Source organism: Triticum urartu, chromosome 7A, assembly GCF_056163025.1.
Source record: "Triticum urartu cultivar PI428250 chromosome 7A, HENAU_Tu73, whole genome shotgun sequence".
NCBI lineage: Eukaryota > Viridiplantae > Streptophyta > Magnoliopsida > Poales > Poaceae > Triticum > Triticum urartu.
Window position 1 is genome coordinate 205671267 of NC_141879.1, and position 24489 is coordinate 205695755.

A 24489-nucleotide genomic window follows, 5' to 3' on the forward strand; every position below is an offset into this window, starting at 1 on the left:
GTGCGTAGGATTTTTTTGAAATTACTATGTTCCCCAACATGCAACAAGTGGCATGGGATTTAGGAGGCGGTCATTGCTCGCCCGGAGAGTGGCGCCAACGTCGAGCGTCTGGTATGTCCATGGCTCACCGGCCTAGCTCTTCGTCGTGTACTTCGCCGACACTTGTTCTTCGTCTGTGCAGATGGTTCGAATGTTCGACATGTTTTGCCAGGACAACAACGACCTGGAGTTCAAGTTCCTTCATGTCTTAACCAGGATTGAGTCGTGCGAGAAATTGACAAAGTGTCGGCTCGCTCTCGCCAAGACCAAGGATGGTGTCTACAACCCGGACGTGCCTGCCTCAGCGGCGACATAAGGGCGTCTTGATGGCAACAAGAAAGCCAAGGCGGCGAGGGACTCGGCTCTCGCTGCCGAACGGCTGCGGTCGTTGATAGAACAGTGCATCGCCGACGCCAGGAGCCACGCCGCCAAGAGGGAGGAGAAGTCCGAGGCGAGGTGGTCGGCTTTGATGACGAAGCATGACATCAAGCTCGATCTTCTCAGGACCAACGTCGCTGCGAAGAAGAGAAAGACCGACCTGGCGCTCCTGATGGGAGCAGACATGGCGACAATGGATGAGCAGGTGAAGACGTGGTACTTGGCGGAGAACGACCTCACCTTGAACCAGATGCTGGGACCGGCAGCGACCACTGCCACGCCTACGCCTACGCCCACCACTGCAACTACGCCCACGCCAACGCCGAGCACTGCAACTGTGCCCACGCTTACGCCGAGCTCTCCCACCCCTACGGTAGAGGAACCTATCGTTTGAGTTCCATGTCTATGGTTCCTACCCTTTTGATCGCCGGACTTTGGCTATGTTCGATTGCCGACCTGTGGCATGATGATCGCCAACCTATGGCATGATGATCGCCGAACCTATGTCATTTTTTGGTAGCGGGAAATAGAACTTTAAATTTTTGTGCGTTTGGGGGCCGAAACTTGTGGACGCGGCTGGAAACGTAAGCCCCACAAAGCGAAAAAACGCCGGCGCAAACGCACAAAGGCCTTTACCGGGTACGCTGGAGGGCCAAACGACTGAAGATGCTCTTAATAGCAAGCCGGTGTCGTCAGGAGGAGGGGCACTCGCAGGCTGAGGAATAGTGAAAGCCGATGGTGCCGAGGTTCTGGACCGGGTACCGCAGCGTATAGAGCAGCAAAACCCTTTTTCTCTTGGGCCGGGCATAGGCAAACTATAGGACAGCAAGACACAGGAAGAAAAACCAAGGCTTGTACGCTATGCGATGTGCGGTTCGCTCAAAAATGGTACTCCTTCCGTAAACTAATATAAAAATGTTTAGAATACTAAAATAGTGATTTAAATGTTTTTATATTAGTTTACAGAGGGAGTACACCGCTACCAGACACTATGCTTTTGTACGGGAGGCTGCTAGTCTGCTAGGGCTTTCCTTTTCTTTTCGTCATGTGCACGTCTTGTATATATCTCCAAAATGAGAACGTCCTTCTTTAGTAAAAACTAGCATGTGGACTAAGTATATTTTCACATATATTTTCCGTACAATTAAACTACTGGTAATTACTTTTAAAAATTTGGTTATAAATCTTTGTGACAATTGCGTGCAACAACCCAGGAAGCAGTACGAAATAATGTGGGAACTCGACACAATTAAAAATCGGAAATGTTAACGTCCATACGTGTGGGCGTTTGCATCTCGCCCACACGCGTGGATCCGCGTCCGTCCGTGAGCGCACGAATCTTAGCATGTTTCTAGTGCCACGTAGGACTGGCCTGGTGTGTGGGCGTTCAGCCGGTCGCCCACACGGCCGTTTCACCACATAGGAGGGGCTGGTGTGTGGGCGTTCAGCAGTTCGCCTACACGCCGCTTTACACGCACACACAATGGCTAGTGTATGTGCATTTGCCATCTCGCCCGCATGCCCGTTTCCTCTCCCACACCCAAGCTGCTAGTTGCCATGTGTTTTGTAGTGCACATGGCAACTGCCCTTAGTGTGCTTTATAAGCAGGTGACAACTTTCTTTTTTTACCCGAGTTTGTCATGTGTTTTGCAGGGTACACGGCAACTGCCTAGTGTGCACGTAAGCAGATGACAACTCTCTTTTACCGAGTTGCCATATGTTTCTGCATGGTACATGGCAACTGGCCTAACGTGCATGTACATGGCAACTGCCCTAATGTGCACGTAAGCAGATGACAACTCTTCCTTTTTACATGGCAACTGCCCTAGCATGCTTGTGAGCACATGGCAACTCTCTCATCTGCCTAGTGTTAGTATGTGGCAACTCCTAAAGTTATGAAATCATGACAACTACATTAGATCAGACCATACATGGCAACTGCAGTTGAACAACCATGACAACTGCAGTTGTCCGACATGGCAACTGTAGTTCAGCGACATGGCAACTGCAGTTAAACGAACATGGACGAGGGTCTGGACCATGGCAACTGCGGGCGCGTGGTGACCGTCACGCGTGGCGTGCGGGATCAGAAGGTACGAGGCCTGACATACGGACGTGTGTGCGTTATCAACTTTGCCCACGCACACGCGTGTGAGAGGGATCGGGAGGGGAAAAAAAGAGGCGTGTGAGCGCTAGTTGTTTTGTCCACGCGTAGGTGTGTGGGCTGTTCCTTTTATACACCACACAAAATGTGTGAGCGGACTCCCTAACGCCACACGTGTGGCACTTATCGGCGTCCTTAAAAATAGCAAGCATGGCAAATATTTTCCAGCAATTATTTCTAAATACCTCGGGAACCGGTAAAAATGACAACTTGGCACAATTAAAATATAACAAGCATGATAAATCTTGGCACAATAAAATATGACAAGCATGATAAATCTTTCCGGCAATTGAGTGTAAACGACCCGGGAAGCAGTATGAAATAATGTGGCCACTCGGTACAATTCAAAATGTCAAGTGTGACAAATATTTTCCGGCAATTATATGTAAACAACTCGAGAAGCGGTAATAACTTGACAACTTGGCACGATTAAAAATGGCAGGCATAACAAATCTTTTCGGCAACAAACAACCCGGGAAGCTCTATGAAGAACGACAAAGCATAATAATTCTTTCATTCAATTGCGTACTTGGCATAATTAAAAATAACAAGAAATCATCCAGCCCAATATGTTTGTTGCACTCTACTCCTTCCGTCCCCTTCATTTGTCCCACAAAAAAAGTCCATTTCTCCTTCGGAACTACTGCACACGATGAATAGTTTGTACGTCCACTGAACGACGCGACGACCCAACAACTGGACACAATTTAAAAAACTTCATTTATCAAGAGGGGTAGGTGCGGTTTCGTTTCCATCCTAGTGTGTCCTCCTGTCCCAACAGGCATTTTCGGCACCAGTTGGCGATTACTACAGTACTACTGTATGATTTATGGAGGATTGGCCAGTTGGCGAGTTTTGATTAGAAATAAGGGGAGGAAGTTTACGTAATTGACCGGAAGTAGGTGTAGAATGATTGGACGTAAGTCTAACATTGCCCTTTGTCATGTGAGCCCATGTTCCCCACCCATGCCATCTTCAATGCATCCTCGTTGCTCCCAGGAAGCTCTCGAGCGCCTTCTTCGATGACCCAACGTCGTCTGTAGCTGCGCCTCTCATCAACTCGCCGATGCACTTCATCCGTCTCCGCATCTCCGCCGCCTTGGACGTCTGCCCCATCACCGTCTCGACCAGCTCCGCCACCCTGTCAATCTCAGGCGGCGCCGCGTCCTCCGTGCTCCCCCTCGCCACCTCCACGCACACGCCGCACTCCTTCTCCAACATCTCCACGTTGCAGAACTGGTCGGCGGCGAGCGGCCATCCGAGGAGCGGCACGCCGTGCACAAGGCTCTCCAGCACCGAGTTCCACCCGCAGTGCGAGAGGAACGCGCCCGTGGAGCGATGGGCGAGGATAGTCACCTGCGGAGCCCATCCACGGATGACGAGCCCTCTGTTCTCGTCGCGCGCTCTCTTCTCGAATCCTTCCGGCAGCCACTCGCTCGTCGCGACGGCGAGCCCCACAGGCGGCCGGATAGCCCAGATGAACGGCCGTCCGGCGTGCTCCAGCGCCATTGCCAGCACCGCCATCTGCGCCTGCCGGATGGAGTTCTGGGACCCGAACGACACGTAGAGCACCGAGGCCGGCGGCTGCGTGTCCAGCCAGCTTACCATGCCGTCGTGCACTTTGTCGGCGGAGGCGGCCGGTCTTGCGCCGGCGACGCGGATGAGAGGCCCGATGGGCCAAACCGGGACGCGCAGGCTGCTCCGTAGCATGCCCAGCCCCGTTGGCTCGAACTCCTCCACGGTGTTGATGAGCACCCCGTCCGTCGCGTGGCTGTGAGCTATCTGCCGGTGACAGAAAGCCGACGCCCGGTCCTCGCCGTCCGCACGGAGCATGACCTCGGATACCTGCGTCTTGTGGAAGATCTTGCCGGGGAACCCGGGCACGGGTACGTGCCCGGTGGGGGTGACCGAGAGCGGCACGTTCTCCCACAGTGAGCGCAGGATGGCCGTGCCGAACGCGCCACACGAGGCGAAGAAGGCGTGGGAGCACCCGTTCCTCCGCGCGACGCTGGCGGCCCACGCGACGAACAGGTCGGAGACGATGGAGACGACGGAGTCGTCCTTGGCCATGCTGGCCACGTAGCCGTCGAAGGCGGGCTGCAGAGCCTCGAAAGCTTCGAAGAGGGTGACCAAGGGGAACCCGACGGGGAGGGCGTCGGCGGACTCGGCGTGGGTCGGCAGGCCGTGGTCGGCTGGGTTGAAGGGGAGCGAGTGGAACGCAAGCCATGGCGGCGCCGTGGCGGAGAGGGCAGCGACGTTTCGAGGGGTGGAGACCAGAGTTACGGCGGCGGACGGGATGGCGCGGTGGAGGAGTTCGGCGAGGGACATGAACGCCCCGAGATGGCCTTGGGCCGGGAACGGGAAGAGCAAGACGTGTTTGGTGCTGGCCATTGCTAAGGAAGAAGGAACGGTAAGTGTGAAGTTTGACATGTACGGTACCCAAATATAAGGACCTTTTTGACACCTTACCCGTGGACTTTTAAAATTGTCGAGGTGTGAAAGGAAGTAAATTAATCAAGGGACCACCAAATAGACTCTGATCCCGCAGCTACCTCACAGCACATCAAAGGAATAAAATGATTCCGCTGCCGTCCGTGTTTTATTTAGTGTATGTATGCTTTTCTTAATAAGAAAAAAGAGGCATAGCTGAATTTATATATAAAGCCAACGGGTATCAAGGTGGCAATCTCCATCTCTATCTCTATATATTTGTATCCTTACCTAATCTTTCCCTATATATCTTTCCCTAATAATAAAGTACAGACTGTAATAAAGTACAGACTGACTCCGTGGATTCACCGTCACAATACGCTTTTTCCCGTAATTTTACGCTTTCATTTTGAATTTAAAACATATACGCGAGGTGGTACTAATTAGGAGAACCACGTCATGTGCAATCTGACTATGCATGTGGTGGCAGGCTGCCAGCCCAAAACAAATTGCCACCGGGCCGGATCGACCTCCCGAAACACGCAAACATGGAATCTGACAAACTCGTGTTATTTGGATTGCACGCACAAGGAAACTATACATCTTCTTCCATGACATATAAATTCCAACAGAGAACCAACGTCCTGGTTGCCTCGGCCCTCTCCGGACCGCCGGCCTTCGCTGCCGCCGCTGGCCACTACGACCTCCAGAAGGACCTCTTCATAACGCAGAGCCTCGGCGAGCCTTAGGGTGACGGCTCATCGATGTACAGGGTGACGGTGACGAACCAGTGCGCCGGCGACGAACGCACGGGCAGGCCCTGCGTCATCTCCAGGATCCGCCTGCAGTGCGGCAACTTCCGCTCCGTCATCCCCGTCGACCCCAAGGTGCTCCGCGTCGTAGTCCCCGGCGTCTGCCTCCTCAACGCTGGCCACTACATCCCGCAGGACCGCAACGTCTCCTTCGTCTACACCAGCTACCTACGAGAAAACCTCTATGTCCTCTCCGCCGTGTGCAGCCTCGGATGTTGATTTCGCTTTTGTTTTACTCAACTGGCGCGTGTATGTCATCTTTAGAGTTTAGACACCGGTATGAAATTTTGGTAGGATCGATCAGAGGATGTTTAGATGTGCCCGAAGAGATGTCGTTCATGTGGACTTAGCACAGGCGTTGTATTTACTTTAGTTGTTTCACTCTTTTTAATACGTATAAAGCATTGTATGTATTTGAAAAAAAAGCTTTAGTAGTTTTGTCACTGTATTTAAACTGCATGGTTTTTGCGTGCTATTTTGAGCAAGAAATTGATATTGTGAGATTTGCTTAATCTTGATCGATGCGTTTCCTTTTACGCTTAGATATACTTCTTGGTGGGAAAAAAATAGCAATGGCCAGAGTGGAATGGAACAGAGGGACGGCGGCGGCACTTAGTGGCCGGCCATGGGAGGCGGCACTGGCGGGAAGTGCGGGCGCGCGACGCTTCTCTCCTGGAGGCAGCGCTAGAGAGGAACGAGGGAGGGGCGGATCGAGGATGCAGGGGAGGGGAGACGAGAGAGGAGATGGGATCAGGCTAGGGTTAGGAAGAGTTAGATGGGCCGCTGGGCCGATCGCAGAGCTTCTTCTTTTATTCTGCATGATTTCGAAAATAGGTTTTAAAAATTATGTCATTTTTTTTCTCGAATACGCACGATAAAATCCATGCCATGGTTATTGGGTAAGGGCCATGTGATATTTTTTTCTTCCGTTGCAACGCGCGGGCTCTTTTGCTAGTATATTAATAAAGCGGCTAATGCTTCTGGTCGTACGTCGTTAATAATTTGGCATAAAAGCCCTTCCATTTTCGAGAATTCAACCTGCGGTCCTTATTTAAGTGGATATGAGAAAACGTTTCGTTTTTACAAAAAGAACCCTATGTTTGTGAGAAATCAACCCGCGGTCTTTCTTCTATCTTATCCAGACGTTCCTTTCCAGCGCGGCGGGGCGGCGCCCTTCACCGCGGCGACAGCTCCAGGTGGGCTCGCGGGAGACGGCGCTGGGCTTGGGAGATGCGGCTGCGAGGGCTCCGCATCAGGCAGCGACAGCGAGGCGGGGATGCGGCGCTGCGCTTCCGGGATGCAGCGGCGAGGCGTCGAGGCAGCGCTGCGCTCGGGCGCCACATCAGGCGGCAGCAGCGAGGCGGGAGGCGCACACGGAGATGAAGGAGGGGAAAATGGAGAGTCGGCCGGGGCGAGGAGTTCGCCGACGTCGAAGCCACGGACCCCGGCGCTGCAAGCTTGCAGGGGGCGGTGGCCATGGCCGGGAGGCGGCGCTGAGTTCGGGCGCCGCATGCCTCCTCTGTCGCTCCTTGTTTCTTTATTCCCCAACTCCTCTCTTGCACGTCGTCATCTTGCCGCCCACGCAGCAAAGAGATCGAGGAAGAGGCGAGAGTCGGGTCAATCGATATGTCGCACGAGGGTGCGGCACTCCCTGTTCCATCTAGATCAACAAACGCAGAGGGAGGTGGAAGAAGAGCCACGACCTGCGAGCAGGAGGCTGCCTCCTAGCACGCATCTGACTGCGGCTATTTTATCCATGAGCGGGAGGTTAAGGTATTCACCTCTAAAATCACACTTCTGTTTTCCCCGTTTCCATCTGATGTATGGATGACCAATGTACCACTCTCACTTGGATTTGCCCATGAAAGCGATATAAATACTGCACCAAACTGTGTGATTTGTTGAACCAAGTGTTGAGTCTGATATCGCATCTTTATGCTTTCAGAGAAGCACATCTCTGAAATTCACAGTTTTGAACCCAAAGAGACGCATCTAGACAATGGTTGCATCAGTGGTTCCAGTGTCATATACGCCAACATGGTAAGCATGTCTTCGTGTCTGATTCTAAGTTAGTTGTACTCCATAAGCTATCCTACAAACTTTGTCCATTTCTTTGTCAGAAACATGGCCAAATATTGGTCGACTGAGCTGGTTGGCCTGGAGTTTCAGTTGTCTGATGTTTGTAATTTGTACCCTCTAATTACTTGTACTGGCTACTGACTGAGCTTCTTTAGGTGGCCAATCTTATTGAGAAGAATGACACAACAGCAGGCAGTGGATCAGAGCCCAAACTCTCACTTGTTAGGATAAAGGTAAAGAAATCAGGTCACTTCTGATAGTTGTGTCCAATTTTCATTCCAGAATTGTCAAATGAAAGACTTCATCTTATTCTACAGGTGGACTACTCTGTGTTCTTAACAATACACCCCCAACGGTTTGGTCAAAAGTATGTTGAGAAGGTACCTCAAGAACTATGTGGGAACTTTCTGATATCATCCCCTTTGTTACTTGTTAGTACTACTTGGATAGTTTATTTGTTTACAACCTTTTCGTTGTAGGTTGCCAATCCACAAGTCATTGTTGTTTTCTGAAGATCAGCAAAATGGCGCCAAAATATGCACGGTTAGCAAAACAAGAACTTCAATTACTTTGTAATGATAAGGAAAAGTAACATATTCAGAGTAAAATTCTTTATAGTACAAAAGCAGAGCTGGGCACTTTATCTGAAAAATGCATCTTGCTATCCTGCAGACAATGCTTGAGGTTCCGGAGAACTCTACCCAAATGAGCTTAATCAACACACTGTCGAAGCTCTGGTTCCGGAAAGTAACTTGGTACTTCCTCCATTACAAATTAAGTGAATTGAAGTTTTACCTTTGTTCCAAGTCAACTTTTTCTATATTTTATTAAGTCTATAGAAAAATATAATAATAACTATAGTATAAAAATATATTGCCATATTGATATTTTCTTACAGAATATGCAGGTTCTTCCACTGGACAACCTGGACACTGCCATTCATGTTTTCGTCAACAAGGCAGACAATATGGCATTTCACTCTTGCCTGCAGAAGAACACCGAAGAGGCAATAGTAGGTAAAACTACCAATATATTAGACTCCACTCTACCGATTGAGAACTGAAAAGAAATTTCTCCACTTGAATTCGCAGAACGAGTTGACCATCACCAAGGTAGATACTGCCGTCGAAGATGAAGATGCAATGATGTCATTGTGACAGGTGAAGAAAAAGTATGTCTTATGTTTACTTGATTCCGTAGATTAATATCTCTTTTGGTTGGCAAGAATGACCTGGACACTGCCCTTCATGTTTTCGTCAACAAGGCAGACAATATGGCATTTCACTCTTGCCTGAAGAAGAACACCGAAGAGGCAATAGTAGGCAAAACTACCAATATATTAGACTCCACTCTACCGATTGAGAACTGAAAAGAAATTTCTCCACCTGAATTCGAAGAACAAGTTGACCATCACCAAGGTAGATACTGCTGTCGAAGATGAAGATGCAATGGTGTCATTGTGACAGGTGAAGCAAAAGTATGTCTTATGTTTACTTGATTCCGTAGATTAATATCTCTTTTGGTTGGCAAGAATGGATCAGACCTATTTTTGTTTGAAGTTAAGATTTTTCTTCCTGAGGTAGCGAAAATCTTTTGTCGGACTACCTCCCCCCCCCCCCCCCCCCCCACACACACACACACACCCCTGCGTTGCAAACAAATTGATATCGAATAGTGGGATTGAATTACTGTAAATATTCATAACTCTAGAACGGAAAATTGTACACAGTATCGCCTTCAATAATACATAATAATGATTGTTGATGCCACCAACCCCAACTGTATTGTGATAATGATATTGAACTGTTTTAATTTGGTTGTGTACTCAAATCTGAAAGCATTCTATTTTATTTAGGTCCTGTACATATGTACCTGTAGCATAGCTATTTGAGATATGCCACTACAGTATTATTAGTCCTTTCATGTCTCTGAAATGGGGCTTTACATTCTGTGTGTTCTTATTGTACATCAACAATAAGAGCAGAGGAAGGCAACTGATGCATCTGAGTTCTCTTCTTATTTCAAAGAAAGGCATCAACTTGATGCATCTGATTTCTTGGAACTAAAGCATAATACAATGAAAGGCGACAATACGATACAGTCGATACTTGCTTGACCCATGTGAAGTTGAAAGTGTTTTCTTAAATCCCATGTTTGTTGATCTAATAATATTCACACGTAATTTGTTTCTGAACAGAAAGATTGACTAGGTGAGTATTATGTATTGAGGTAGGGAAAATTGTGGTCGTGCAGCCCTATAGGTACACTGTAGGATGCGAAACTTATTGATGTATTTTTGTGCTAATTTTTTGCATCAATGATTGATTTTTCTATCAATTGTAAAGAAATCCTCACCTTGAAGAATGAAGCCAATGGTGAACAAGGATGTTCTTTCTACCAAAGAACCAGGCCATGCCGAGGTAGTGGTGTGGTTCGGATGATGGTGGTGAGGCTAAAATATGGGAGATGACTTGGAGTTATTTTAAGCATGAGTTTTGTACTGGTGTGGTTCCTTAAGTCACCCCTTTCAGGTCAAACCCCTCTATGTTATCGATCACCTTTTTCATTTTGTGTTCAGTGATGTGGAATTTAGTACACTATTTTTTGCCACTAATGACCAATCTATAAAATAAAGCAAACTACAGTGTCAGCTACAAGGTACTATATGCAGTCTGGTTTATCGATCATTCGACTACTTCACAAGGGAAAAGTGCTAACTGCCAACTGACAAGATCAATAGTAGAATAAAGGGATGGAAGGAAAAATAAGTGTCTCCAATTTCCTTGGTGGTGTGTGCAAACTTTGAAGGCTGTATTGTGATGAATAATGGAGCGTGTTCCACTTACCCTTGTTCGACTCATTCCAATCTTGGTGGGCAAGTACTTGCGATGACGGCTATCCGCACAGACAAGCCAAGGCATCCCTCACCATGCTTGTTTCATGGACAATTTGGAATGAGCGAAACGCACGAGTTTTCAGGCATAAGTGTGCCCCTCCGACAGTGCTGTTTTCCTCCATCACCATCGAGGCTAACCTTTGGATCATCGCCGGTGCTAAAAAACTAGGGTCTTTATTATTGCACGAGTAATCCGCATGCCATGTACTCGGGTTGTTTGTAACTAACTCTATTCTTTCTTATTTAATTGATAAGGCAAAGCTTTTGCCTCCGTTTAAAAAAAATGGAGCGTGGGCAGTGAGCGGACAAGATGGACAATTGGCCGGAGTTACCGAGGTGGTAACTGAACCATGCGTCATGGGGCAATTTATTTTACTCCCTAATCATCTCATTTTCTAACTGAACCTGAGATGCAAACTGAACATAAGCCGTAATAGTCGAGCCAGCAGGCCTCATCAACTCAGACGTCTGGCCGCTGCCCATCATGGCCCCACGTGCTCATGGCAGCGCCGCTTGACGTCGCGGACATACTCATGTGGACGGCCCATTTGATCCATCCTCTTTGGACTACATATATGCTGTATAGAGGTGTTATGTTTGGTGTTTTTTTAGGGTCTTTAAATTTATCATGTCAACGGTCAAATTGTTCTTCCCCGCAAAAAAGGTCAAATTGTTCAAATGTGGCCGCAAGTTCTGGGTAGCTAGCGAACACTTCTCGGTTTTTGTGCCTGATATTCATATAGGTGCTAAGTTGTCTGACGGTCAATGAATTACCTCTTGTGTTTCCTGGGTTTAAAATCTAGAAATCGACGGCAAGTTATTTTTTTATGACATTTACTCGCCAATAAATCGTAAGAGTAATAGAGTACTGAAACCTACCAGTTAACAGTGTTTTTCTTGTTTTCTACTAAAACTTGAGATATTATCACAATTAATTTGCCTAAGAGGGCCAAGATAGGCATTTCCACTAATTGTCCGTATTTGGATCTTAGGTTAGCCAACTCTGAAGAAATTACTCTGAACACAAAATAAATCTGCAACATTATACATCGAAGGGTACAGTAGGTTCCCACTATTTGTGCAGCAATCATGTGATAATTTTTTCAGTTTATCTTTGATACAATTCTGTATACAACCTCTGTATTTGTTGCCTTATAAGTGACTGAATTCTATGTGGATTTCTTGATCCGCTTTCAACAATGGCAGTTGGTAGCAACATCTAGCAGAAACAACCAATTATTAATCACAAACTAAGGTAATGACGGGGAAATGCAACAAGGAGCATGTAATGTACTCATCAGCAATGGAAGCTGCGCCTGCACACACACTTGCTTGCCCATTTACTGCTATCTACTGCTCAAGAGGACGACAATGTTCACACCGAATTTGTTCGAAGAAATGACCCAGTGGGTGGGAGTGGCTTAAATAGTTGTTGTGGCTTGGTAATTTACTTTGTGTTTTCTCCCCTCTTGCCTGTGATGACATTGTACTGGAGCATCACTGAAAGGCTTGCTGACCTGGTGGAAGAAACATATGTGTGCTCTCACCTTATTTATTTTGTCACTGTAAAATTCATGCTTGAACATAAAATTGTCCTCTATTTGGTTCATATTTCAGTAGTTAGATATTTTTTTGTGGGGGAGTAGTTTTTTTGCGGGATTGTGGGGGAGTAGTTATATATATATATATTTGCGAAAAGAGTAGTTAGATATATTTAAGCAGGAAATGCACGTTCCTGCTACTGTACTATGCTTTAACACATAAGAAAATATGTCCCTCATCCATCACGCACCTACGGAATGGGTCAAAAAATTAAAATATGTATTACGTAGAGGGAGGTGGCGTCTGATGAATTAAGCATTGTACCGTGTGCTGGCGCTGATACTAAATTGATCTGATGACTATTGTTATCTACGCAACTATATGTTGTTAAGAGAAAACTGATTTCCAATAGTGTAATTCTATAAATCAACCCATAGCAAAGCACGGGCATATTTGCTAGAGTTACATTATTTTTAACATTTGTCAAAATTGGATATAAGGAATATTGCAGAATGACACGCGGAGCAGATTCTATTAATTTTATCGCCCGTTGCAACGCACGGGCATTTGTACTAGTAATAATAAAGTAAATCGGGTTTCTTTCGTCCGTCATGGCATTTTTCAGAAAAGTTCCTCTATTTCAAAGAATTCAACCCACAGTCCTGTTTTAAGTTAAAACGAATTGTTATTTTCGTATTTTACACAAAAGTCCCTATCTTTTCTTGAAATCAACCCGCCGTCCAGATTTAAATCACACCCGAACCGTTGTTTTACATTTTTCAAAAAACCCCTGATGTTTTAGGTAATTCATCCACGGATCATATTTAAGTCAAACAAATACTTTTTAAAATCATCCATATCTTTTAAACCGTAACTCCGATTTGAACATGTTATATATGAAATTTGATAAGAAAAATATGTAGAATATGAATATGAGATTATTTTTACCTGTTAAGTATTTTTAAATATTATTTTGGAATATATTTGAGTCAAACCAAATGATTTTCTAAATTATCTGTATCTTTTAAACCGTAACTTTGATTTTAACATATTTTATATGAAATTTTATTAGAAAAATATGTGGAATCTAAATATGATGTTAATTTTACCTGTTAAATACTTTTAAAATATTGTTATGGAAGCAAACTTATAATTTATAGCGCAAGATCCGTTTTTTCATACCGGCGGCGATCCAGATTGCAATAAACACCCTACTACAACCATATAGGGAAAGAAAAATATCGATAACTACACATGCATACCTCTGAAAAATGTCACGGGGAAAACAACAGATTTCTCATCGCAAGAGAGAGAGAGAGGGAGAGGGAGGAGAGAGGGAGAGAGAGACATCTTAGGGTTAACCATATTTAACACACGTTTTTTTATTGTTTTGTGTGAACACCGAGGCCATCGCTGGCGAGGGTGAGAAGAAGGATAAGCGGCAACACAAATATGATGCCTCGCAAAAATAAAGGAGATGGACCTATTGTGGTCTTGAGTGATGGTTGTTGAGTTAAGAGCGTGTGTTATGTTTTCCCTCCCGTTGCAACGCACGGGCTCTTTCGCTAGTACTACTTAAAAAGAACGTAAGGTTTTCATTTCACCTCTCTTTCGTCCAATCTTTCATATATATGTCCCACTCTTTCCTTATCATGTTTGATTTTTCCTCTCATATTTGATTTTTCTCCCAGCCATTCAATTGTCTCATGTTTATTAACTTACCAAAATAAACACATATTTTGTTGACAAGTCATTAAATTCTTACAAATAAGTGCTTAACAATAAAATGGCAGAGGAATCATGGCGATTGCATACAAAGATTTGATAAGATTTTAACGTATCAATATAATAATAGACGTGGATTCTCAAAAATAATAATACAATAATAGACGTGCACGAACAATTGTCTTGTATAGTAACAAGAGCATCTACACTCAGACCCCTCGTATCTTCTGCCCGATAATTGACTGGTCATGAAAATGTCATCCAGCGAACCCCCTCAAACCGGCTTTACACGTCCGGATTGTCCGGCAATCCCCAAAATCAACACATATTTAGGATGGATATGGGGAGCCTCAGATGCGTCCTTCACATCGGATCCGACAGACCAGGCCCACCCAAATCCCTCCAAAACATCCCCATCCTAAACAGACATGCCCTCTTCATGTCCTCTCTCCTGCCTCACCCGCACCGCCCTCCTTAGCTGTGCCGTTGTCCTGACCCCGCAGCGTCACCACCACCGACACAAAGCTCTTCCGCGCCATCCTCGTCGCCATAGTATGTCCTAATCCTTTGATGAAGTTAGTGCTCGAGTTCAACATCCAATCATTTTTCTCCCAAACCGCCAGCACAAATCCTAGGCTTCGCGAGAGAAGACGCACCCGAGTAACATATGTTGGATTATCTCTAGTTACTAATCGTAGAGGAGGCACACAACAGGGCTATGCAGAATCTCTCCAATCTATTTGCGGTACAACACTGATTCCGGGTCACCAGTCAACCAAAGAACTTGCAAGACATAGGAATCCTGGATTGCTAGATCGGTGTGGCACTAATGTTAAGCACAACTCCACCGAACAACACCGAGTATGCAGACCTGACCGAGAAGCAACCACTGGGCTCTCAAGCCCAAAAAGTTTGTCCTCAACCCTTTCCATAAGCGAGATGTTGATCACTTGATCCCCTAGGTGAAGAAACTTGTCTAGGGCCGCTAGACCCATGTTTGGATTCACATCTTCCCACCAGCCACCCGCTAGATTGTCCATCATTCCCGTCTTAGTCGCACGCTTGCCCACGACAAAGAACGGGTTGGGAGCAAACTCACTAATTCCGCCTTCCTAAAGCCACTTGTCTGTCTAGTAAAGAGTGGTGGCTCCACCGCCAAGCTTATTCTTAGTGGCAGCGCGGAAGAGAGCGAGGCAGAGCTTTGGCACCTGAATGTTGAAGTCCTTCCATGGCTTCTTGGGGATGATGCATCGAAGCTAGGACCATCGGCCCGAAGAGGATCCTGAGATTTGGTATGCCAATCCCACCTCGCTCCTTGGGGCAGCAGACCTTCTCCCAGGCCACCACGCAATGATCACCTCACACGTTCTTCAGGGCACACTATAAGAACCCACGAAAATCTTCTCCACCCCTATGATGGTATTAACCAGTAGGTCCAATGCTAGCATAGCACGAAGTGGTAAGGCAAACAAAGTGGTCTTCACCAGAATCAAATGACCACCACAGCAGGGCATATATGCTCGCCATCTGGGTAGCTTGTCAACAACTTTATCCACAAGAGGTTGAAGCTGAGCAATAGTTGGCTTTTGCAATGCAAGGGGAAGGCCCAAATACTTGCATGGGAATGGGAGTAATGGGAAAGTTAGAGGTTGACGAGCAGCCTCCCCTTTGTCCTGGTGAACGACATATGAAATGAGCCACACATTTTTCTACATTGTTCTGCAGGCCGAAAGACTCTCTAAAGTCTTGCACGATTGAGACGTAGGTGAGCAAACTCCCTCCTTCAGGTTTAATGAAGGTGACCATGTCGACGGCATTAATGGATGACCGATAGTGCAACCCTAAGCGCATAAGCATCTGAAAAAGTCCAACGTCCGCCGCCTTTCGCAACATGAAGTGCAGTCTATCCATCACTATAACAAACAACAGGGACAAATGGGTCCTTGATGACCAACAAGTATAGGGGATCGCAACAGTCTTCGAGGGTATTATTTCACCCAAATTTATTGATTTGACACAAGGGAGCCAAAAAATATTTATAAGCCTTAGCAGTTGAGTTGTCAATTCAACCACATATGAGAAGTCACTTCCTTGCAGCAATGTATTAGTAGCACAATAATATGATAGTTTGGATAGCAGTGGTAACAATAATAGTAACCATAGCAGTTTTGTAGCAATGAAACAACAACAACAATAGTAACTTGAGCAAAGACAATATTATGAAAAGCGTAGGCATGGAGTAGTGATTGATATTTGGATGAAATTCATAGTGTTAACAGTCACAACCTAGAGCGATACATAATAGCTTCAATTCATCAGACATATGTAGACATGTATTCCGTATATAGTCGTACATGCTTGTAGTAAGAACTTGCATGCCATCTTTTGTCCTATCCTCCTGTGGCAGCAGGGTCCTAATGGAAACTAAGGGTAATTAAGGCGCTTCTTTTAATAGAGAACCAAAACAAAGCATTTACAAATAATGAATATATAAACTCCTCACATTACAGTCATCCCTGGGGAGTTCCAATTATTGTTGCCTTGGGGGTCTACGGTTCAGAACAATTACATGTGCAAATAAGTTGCTGATAGGACCAAGAACTCAAATATATTCATGAAAACATAAGAGTATCCGATCTGAAGTCATGGCACTCGGGCCCTAGTGAAAGAATTAAGTATAGCAAAATCATAGCAACATCAATCTCAGAACATAGTGGATACTAGGGATCAAGCCCTAAAAAATTGACTCGATTACATGACGAATCTCATCCATCCCCATCTACCTCCAATATGCCTACGATGAAATCACTCACTCCAGGTGGTGAGCATCATGAGGTTGTTGATGAAGAAGGGTTGTTGATGACGACAACAATGAATTCCCCTCTCTAGAGGCCCGAACAGACTCCAGATCAGACCTCCCGATGAAGAACATGAGGTGGCGGCGGCTTCGTATCGTAAAACGTGACAAAACTTCCTCTCTAATTTTTTCTTGGGAAGACGGTACTTATGGACTTGAGTTTAGGGAACGTCGAGCCTCAAGGGCCTGCAAGCTTAGATGGCAGGTGGAGTGCGCCCCCTGAGCTTGTGGCTCTCTGGTTGTGATGCCCCGAGACCGTTGTGCCAGGTGTCTTCCAGTTATTCGCCGTTGTTGCCTTGTCTTTCGCTTGCGTGTTGCATCTTGCCATGTCATCATCCGCATTGCATCATCATGTTTTCATAACTTGCATCCGTCCGGGTCTCCACGTTCCTTCCGTTGTCCGTTCTGAGCCCAGACACACTTGCACGCGCCCGCGGCATGTCCGGAATATTATTTTATAAATGACCGGAAAATGTTCTCGGAATGGGATGAAAGTTGGCGTGCGGTGTTTTTATGTTGTAGGTAGGCCGCCTGCCAAGTTTCATCGCATTCGGAGTCCATTTCACGCCCCAGCGGTTAAATATAGCGGCAATATAGTTGGTCTATCGTCGGACGTTTTCGGTCTCCGTAAGCAGTTGCCGGACTGCACTCCTTCCCTCTCTTCTCAGCCCAACCCCCTCTACACAGTCCATCTAGCCCACCTAGCTACCCCTCTGCTCCGGGCCGTCCGATGATGATCGAATGGTCCGAAAGCAGATGAACCCCCCTAACCTAATCCAATAACATATATAGAGAGAGCAACCCTAAATTTTAGGGGAGCTGTCCCATCCTCCAGTCGTCGCCGCCGCCACTTCAAATCCTCTCGAGATCATTGCCAGATCCACCTCAATTTCCCCATTCCTCCAACCAGCGAGCTCCTCCCGATCCTCCTCCTTTTTCCTTGCTCATCTCTCTCTGTTGCCTCCACCAGGACACCATGGACGGCCTCTTCTTTTGATCCGTCACCGCTCCTTCTTCTCCTTCAAGCAGTAACAGCCCCCACGCGCCGTGGGTCCCCTCTGCCTCGGTTGAGCTCGCCGGGGAGCAGAGCACCACAGTGCCTGTTTTTCCCGCGCCCCTCTCGATCCAGGAGCCCGAGCTCCGCTACCTGAGGCCGCCATCTTCGACCAGACTCGTCATCGACCAGGTGCCCCTGCAGCCCCCCCTGCAGACTCATCTCCGGCCGTGCCGGCGACCAGTGGCCGCTCGCCGGAACACACCAGACCAGCAACTGTTCTAGGCCGTCGCCCCAGTCTTCCTCGACCTCCACGGCCTTCTCCCCGTCCCGTTCGTCCTGGAGCTCCTCTACCCCGCCAAGTCCTGCACCGCTATGCCTCCTCGTCAGCCACGTCGCCGGTGACCAAGGCCACCAGGACCTCCTCTACGGGGCAACGCCGCCAGCCACCTCTCCGAGAAGAGCCGCCGGACCAGCAGCCAAGCCATGGCCACCGCGACTCGCTCAAGCCCCCTCTGTCCGTGTAACACCCCGGATGTAATTTACCTTATATGTATCCCAACTCTTGCCGTTTCCGGCACTAAGTTATTTTATTTCCTCGGGTTCGGGTTTTTGTCTCCGTGTGTTGTTGTCGTTGTCATGCATCTCATATCATGTCATCATGTGCATTGCATTTGCATACGTGTTCGTCTCATGCATCCGAGCATTTTCCCTGTTGTCCGTTTTGCATTTCGGCGCTCCTATCTCCTCCGGTGGTCCTTTCTACTTCTTTTCGTGTGTGGGGGTTAAACATTTCCGGATTGGACCAAGACTTTCCAAGAGGCCTTGGTTTACTACCGTTAGACCGCCTGTCAAGTTTTGTGCCATTTGGACTTCGTTTGATACTCCAACGGTTAACCGAGGGACCGAGAAGGCCTCGTGTGTGTTGCAGCCCAACACCCCTCCAATTTGGCCCAAAACCCACCTAAACCCTCTCCATCATCTAGAGCGTTCGATCACGATCGTGTGGCCGAAAACCGCACCTCATTTGGAGCTTCCTAGCTCCTCCTACCTCTATAAATAGCCCCTCCTCCGAAATCCCGGGTCTCCTCTCCCCCTAACCCTATTTTTTCCCTCGCGCCGCGCCGGACATATCCGGAGCCGGCCAGACGAACCGCGCCGCCGCCCCGCGCCAGTAGGAGGGCGCCACGTGGCCCCAGCCACCGTGCCCCGCCGCCGGCCCGCTCGGGCCACACCGGGCCCTCTCCACCGCGCGCCCGGGCCGCCGCCTCCTCTCACCCCGCGCCGCCTAGGGAGCCCGATCCGCCGCCGCACTTCGACGCTGGCCACCGCAGCGCCATTGCCGGCCGGAGCAAGCTCCGCCGCAGCAAGCTCCTCTCTCCGCCGAGCTCCCTCGCCGCCTGACCTTGTCGTCCGCCGCCCTCCGCCTCTTCCTCAAGTCCGGCGAGTCCCCGGGCCGGACCTCTCCCCCGGCGACCTCGCGTTTTCCTTCTCCGGCGAGTTCCCCGGGGAACCTCGGCGTCCGTGCCTCGCCCGATCTAGATCCGGATCGGAGCTACAGTAAACCCTAGGGTTGACCTCGTTTTTGTCCCAGTTTTGCATATTTTTTAGCATACTTCATCATGCCGTAACTCCGTATCCGTAACTCCGTTTTGGGCGTGTAGCATATCAAAATGTTCTTCTCAGAGAGTACATCATTTCATCTCATTGCATCATTTTCATTTGAGATAATCTTGATGCCCAAAATGCTATTGGAAGAGAGCTATTTGTGTTAATTGTCAGATCTGCTGTACCAAATAGCTATTTGTCATTTTTGCCATGATTAATGTGTGCATGATATGCTCCTGAGTTCTACATGTGTTTTGTTATATGCCATGCCATATTTACAGAGGTGCTTACCATATATTTTTGTGATATGTGTGGTGACTAGCACAAGCTTACAAAGTAGTGCATTCGTTAATGCTGATTTCAGGGACTTAGAAATTTCATTAAGTCCTTGATCTATTTTTATCAATATGCCATATGTTCATGTTGTTTCCTAGTGATCCGTGCCTCTTTTGAGGATGATCAGTAAGGATGATTTGTTAATATTGTGGTGCTCTATCCATCCATGTCTTTGTTTGCAATTATGGAGCACCCTAGCTTGAGTCAATCGAGCTCTACTTTTGCTATTTCGTGAATCCTGGCAGATTGTCTACTTGTTAGCGATTTTGCCGAGGATGTTGTTGTTGATCCATGCATGCTATGTTGTTGTTCTTGCCATGTCTAGCTTCTATGATATGTATTCTTGATGGGTGTATGCTTAGATTGTCATGCCATGCTCTGTAGTGAGTGCATCGAGCTGGTGAACATGCCTACTCGTTAACATATTTGCATGCTCCAGTTTTTTACTAAGTCTGAGATCTGATTATGTTTTTGCCATGTTCACATGCTTGCAATTGTATTTTCTAATCCCTTTTGACTCAAGGTCAATAAGGGACTTTTGTTAAGTGCTTTGAGTAGCTTCATGTCATGCCTTGCTTTGCCATGTTAAATTCCTATAGCATATAGTTTTCAGGCTCCAAAGTGTGCCTCCTGATCTGAAATTCCAGACTTGTGTTAATTTCACTAAGTCTGAAACCTGTTATCGTTTGCACTTTTGCCATGCTTGTTTGAACCTGTTAATGGATGAATTAGCCGTAGCTCAGTGTTCATCTTTTGTCAAGCATCATGAGTGGATCCCTTCCATGTATTTTGTTGCCATGTTTGAGTGCTGTAGCATAATTATCTTGATGCATTTAGATGGCTACTTGCTATTTATCGCAGACCGGTGCCATATTTGTTGCTTGCCATTTCCAAACCGTGCATCCGATTCCGGTGATCTTTATATCGATTATAACCGAAATCACCTCACCTTTCCAGTGGCACCCTTGGATTTCCAAGTTGAGGCCAGGTTCAATCATTCCTTGTAAAATCTTGCATATGCATCACATATCGCATCCCGCATAGCATACCATGTTTGCATCATGTTGTTCGAGCATTTGCACGTGGTTGATTGTGTTCCTTTTGCTTGTTTGTCTTGTTTAGGTAGAGCCGGGAGACGAGTTTGCTAACTAGGAGCCCATTGAGTTTGCTTACGAGGATCAAGTCAATTCTGACAACTTTGCAGGCAAGATGATCATACCCTCGAAATCACTTCTACCTTTGCTTGCTAGATTCTCGCTCTTTTGCTATGCCTATGCTACGATGCCTACCACTTGCTTATCATGCTTCCCAAATTGCCATGACAAACCTCTAACCCACCATGTCCTAGCAAATCGTTGATTGGCTATGTTACCGCTTCGCTCAGCCCCTCTTATAGCGTTGCGAGTTGCAGGTGAAGATTGTAGATCGTTCCTTGTTCGAACATTGTTTATTTGTTGGGATATCACCATATTATCTTGTTATCTTAATGCATCTATATACTTGGTAAAGGGTGGAAGGCTCGGCCTTTTGCCTAGTGTTTTGTTCCAATCTTGCCGCCCTAGTTTCCGTCATATCGGTGTTATGTTCCCGGATTTTGCGTTCCTTACGCGGTTGAGTGATAATGGGAACCCCTTGACATTTCGCCTTGAATAAAACTCCTTCAGCAATGCCCAACCTTGGTTTTACCATTTTCCACCTAGCCTCTTTTTCCCTTGGGTTTCCGGAGCCCGAGGGTCATCTTATTTAAACCCCCCCTGGGCCAGTGCTCCTCTGAGTGTTGGTCCGACCGAGCAGACTGCGAGGCCACCTTGGGGCAACTTGAGGTTTGGTTTTACTCGTAGGATGTCTCATTTGAGTGTGCCCTGAGAACGAGATATGTGCAGCTTCTATCGGGATTTGTCGGCACATTCGGGCGGTGTTGCTGGATCTGTTTTACCTAGTCGAAGTTGTCTTGTAGAACCGGGATGCCGAGTCTGATCGGAATGTCTCGGGAGAAGGTTTATCCTTCGTTGACCGTGAGAGCTTGTGATGGGCTAAGTTGGGACACCCCTGCAGGGTTTTGAACTTTTGAAAGCCGTGCCTGCGGTTATGTGGCAGATGGGAATTTGTTAATATCCGGTTGTAGAGAACTTGACACTTAACTTAATTAAAATGCATCAACTACGTGTGTAGCCGTGATGATCTCTTTTCGGCGGAGTCCGGAAAGTGAACACGGTTCTTGTGTTATGCTTGAACGTAAGTAGTTTCAGGACCACTTCTTGATCACTTCTAGCTTACGACCGTTGCGTTTCTCCTCTTCTCGCTCTTTTTTTGCGTAAATTTAGCCACCATATTTGCTTAGTGCTTGCTGCAGCTCCACCTCACTACCCTATCCTACCCATAAGTTTAAATAGTCTTGATCTCGCGGGTGTGAGATTGCTGAGTCCTCATGGCTCACAGATACTTCTAAACAGTTGTAGGTGCCGATGGTACCAGTACAGGTGGCGCAACCCAGCTCAAGTGGGAGCTCGATGAAGATCTTGTTCGTTGTGTTGTTTCATTTCCTGTTGATCAGTAGTGGAGCCCAGTTGGGTCGATCGGGGATCTAGCATTTGGGGTTGTCTTCTTTTATTTTAGTTCCGTAGTCGGACCATGATTGTAGTCTGGATGATGTATGTTTAACTTGTATTTGTGTGAAGTGGCGATTGTAAGCCAACTCTTTATCCCTTATTTATTCAGTACATAGGATGTGTAAAGATTACCCCTCTTGTGACAAGCCTACTATGCGGCTATGCCTCTAAGTCGTGCCCCGACACGTGGGAGATATAGCCGCATTGTGGGTGTTACACTGGTGCCCCCCTTCGATAGATCTTTGTGCTAGTATTTTTTTAATATCCAAAACAATCATCCATAAAATCCCGTCTGGTTCTAACTTTTTATTTCTGCACGAAAACAACACCAAGATAATTCTGTTGAAGACAACGTCAGTCCAGGTTAACTTCAATCAAATCATGCAAGTTAGAGTCAAAATAAAAGCAAAATTGTTTAAAAAGTAGATAGGTTGGAGACATATTAGTCCTCCTGCCGCAAGCCTCTCTTATTGAAGATGATCTCCCCTGGTGTCCCATTCATCAATACACGTGTGAAGGTCGAAGCCAACAAGCTACACGTCCATGCGATCATCATATATCCAAAGCCTAGCCTCTTGAGAACTTGGAGCAAGAAGGCCCAATCCACGTGACGAATGCCTTGGTTATGTCTACAGATTAAAACTCCTACAGATTAACCTATCTTTTAATCTGTAGTTTTATTTTTAAAACTTTTTTTTATATTTGAACTCCTAGGATTAAGACCTTTATAACAAGATCATTCTTGGATACATTTGAAACATGTTTAAATTTCAACGTTCAATTCAATTATTTCGTTCAATCTATTAATTCGGCGTGGGAAATCTGTTTTTTATTTTAGTAAAACTAGCACATATGCCCGTGCGTTGCAACGGGGAAAACAAATCCTCGCATGGTCCAAGCAACCCACCCGGGTTATCGCACTCGTTGCTACTCGTGGTTACATTGTCCACCTTTCACGACGAGCATGAATCACATGCGATGAGTTTGACCATCACATTCTAGCACGCTGGTTCCGCAAACTCCTCCTGTTTGTCACAACAAAATAAATTATCCTCACACTCTTCTAAAAGAACAGAACACATCTAAACCGGTAAATATCTACCTGAAGAATTGTTACAACGAAATTATGCCATGCCCTTATGGTAGAAATTTTTTGGTTAAATTGAGACATAAACAAAAAATTATTCTGTAAGCTAGTTAAATGGGGGAAAGTATCCCACACCCTCCTAAAATACAACAACTATCTAAAAGAATAAATGCCTACCTAAAAAATGTTACAATGAACAAGACATATTATGTCATGCCTACTTTTATCCATGAAATTAGAAATATGAATATGAGTCAGGGGAATCATAGTGGGTACAATATGAATTTTATCACGTTTGCAGTGAAAGCTTAAAAATTGACAGCAATGTCCACCTATGAGTATTTAAACTTTAGCTATTTGATCCTAATGTAATACATCGCTGTAACTTGAGTAATCACACAAACACCAACCATGTGTTGTGAGCTGATAAATGAAAGCAGGAGGAAGCTGCTCACATAGATGTCCAAAAGTGAAACACAAACCACCAGTCTTTTTCGCCAATATAGCCATCTTCTGATGCCAGGAGTGCTTGTAGCCATAACAAAACAAAACTGATGATTCACTCAGTAGCAAAAGAAGAAATATTTGGTCGCTGAGAAACAGAGGGATTTGCTCACCGTGCACACTGTGCGTAGGCTAGCTCCCGCCAATGCCATGTCCTTCATTAATTACATCGGACAAATTGGTAACCAAGATCGATTTATCAGATTCTGTTCCATTAGGCCACGGAAATATAGTCTCCGCAAGCCTTTCATTTGCAAAAAACAAGGAAAGTACAGATGCTTATTTCACTCCTTTGTTGACATCTACCGGACTCCTTTTATCCAAATGCAGAATCCTGCATGTATGACAGGATGTTGCCGTCCGTTTTCCTGCTACCGCGGCTAGAGCCTGCTGCCTGCGAAGTGGTGCCATCCAGAAATCAAGATCGTA

General features: G+C 46.4%; 1 long non-coding RNA gene and 1 pseudogene across 13 annotated transcripts; one reads left to right on the plus strand and one right to left on the minus strand.

Annotated features, from left to right (window-relative positions):
* Positions 1-2963: 2963 nt before the first annotated feature.
* LOC125525635 (UDP-glycosyltransferase 92A1 pseudogene) lies at positions 2964-5274 on the minus strand (annotated as a pseudogene).
* A 1646-nt stretch (positions 5275-6920) lies between these two features.
* On the plus strand, positions 6921-10512 carry LOC125521991 (uncharacterized). 13 transcript variants are annotated; one of them, XR_007289594.2, is made up of 10 exons: positions 6921-7596; positions 7769-7863; positions 8058-8135; positions 8220-8282; positions 8382-8445; positions 8575-8657; positions 8801-8918; positions 8994-9073; positions 9167-9368; positions 10248-10512. It is a non-coding gene; the product is annotated as an uncharacterized LOC125521991 (long non-coding RNA). The 13 variants fall into 13 exon arrangements; XR_015611022.1 differs by having other exon boundaries at positions 8994-9379; XR_015611023.1 differs by having other exon boundaries at positions 8994-9368.
* Positions 10513-24489: the final 13977 nt, after the last annotated feature.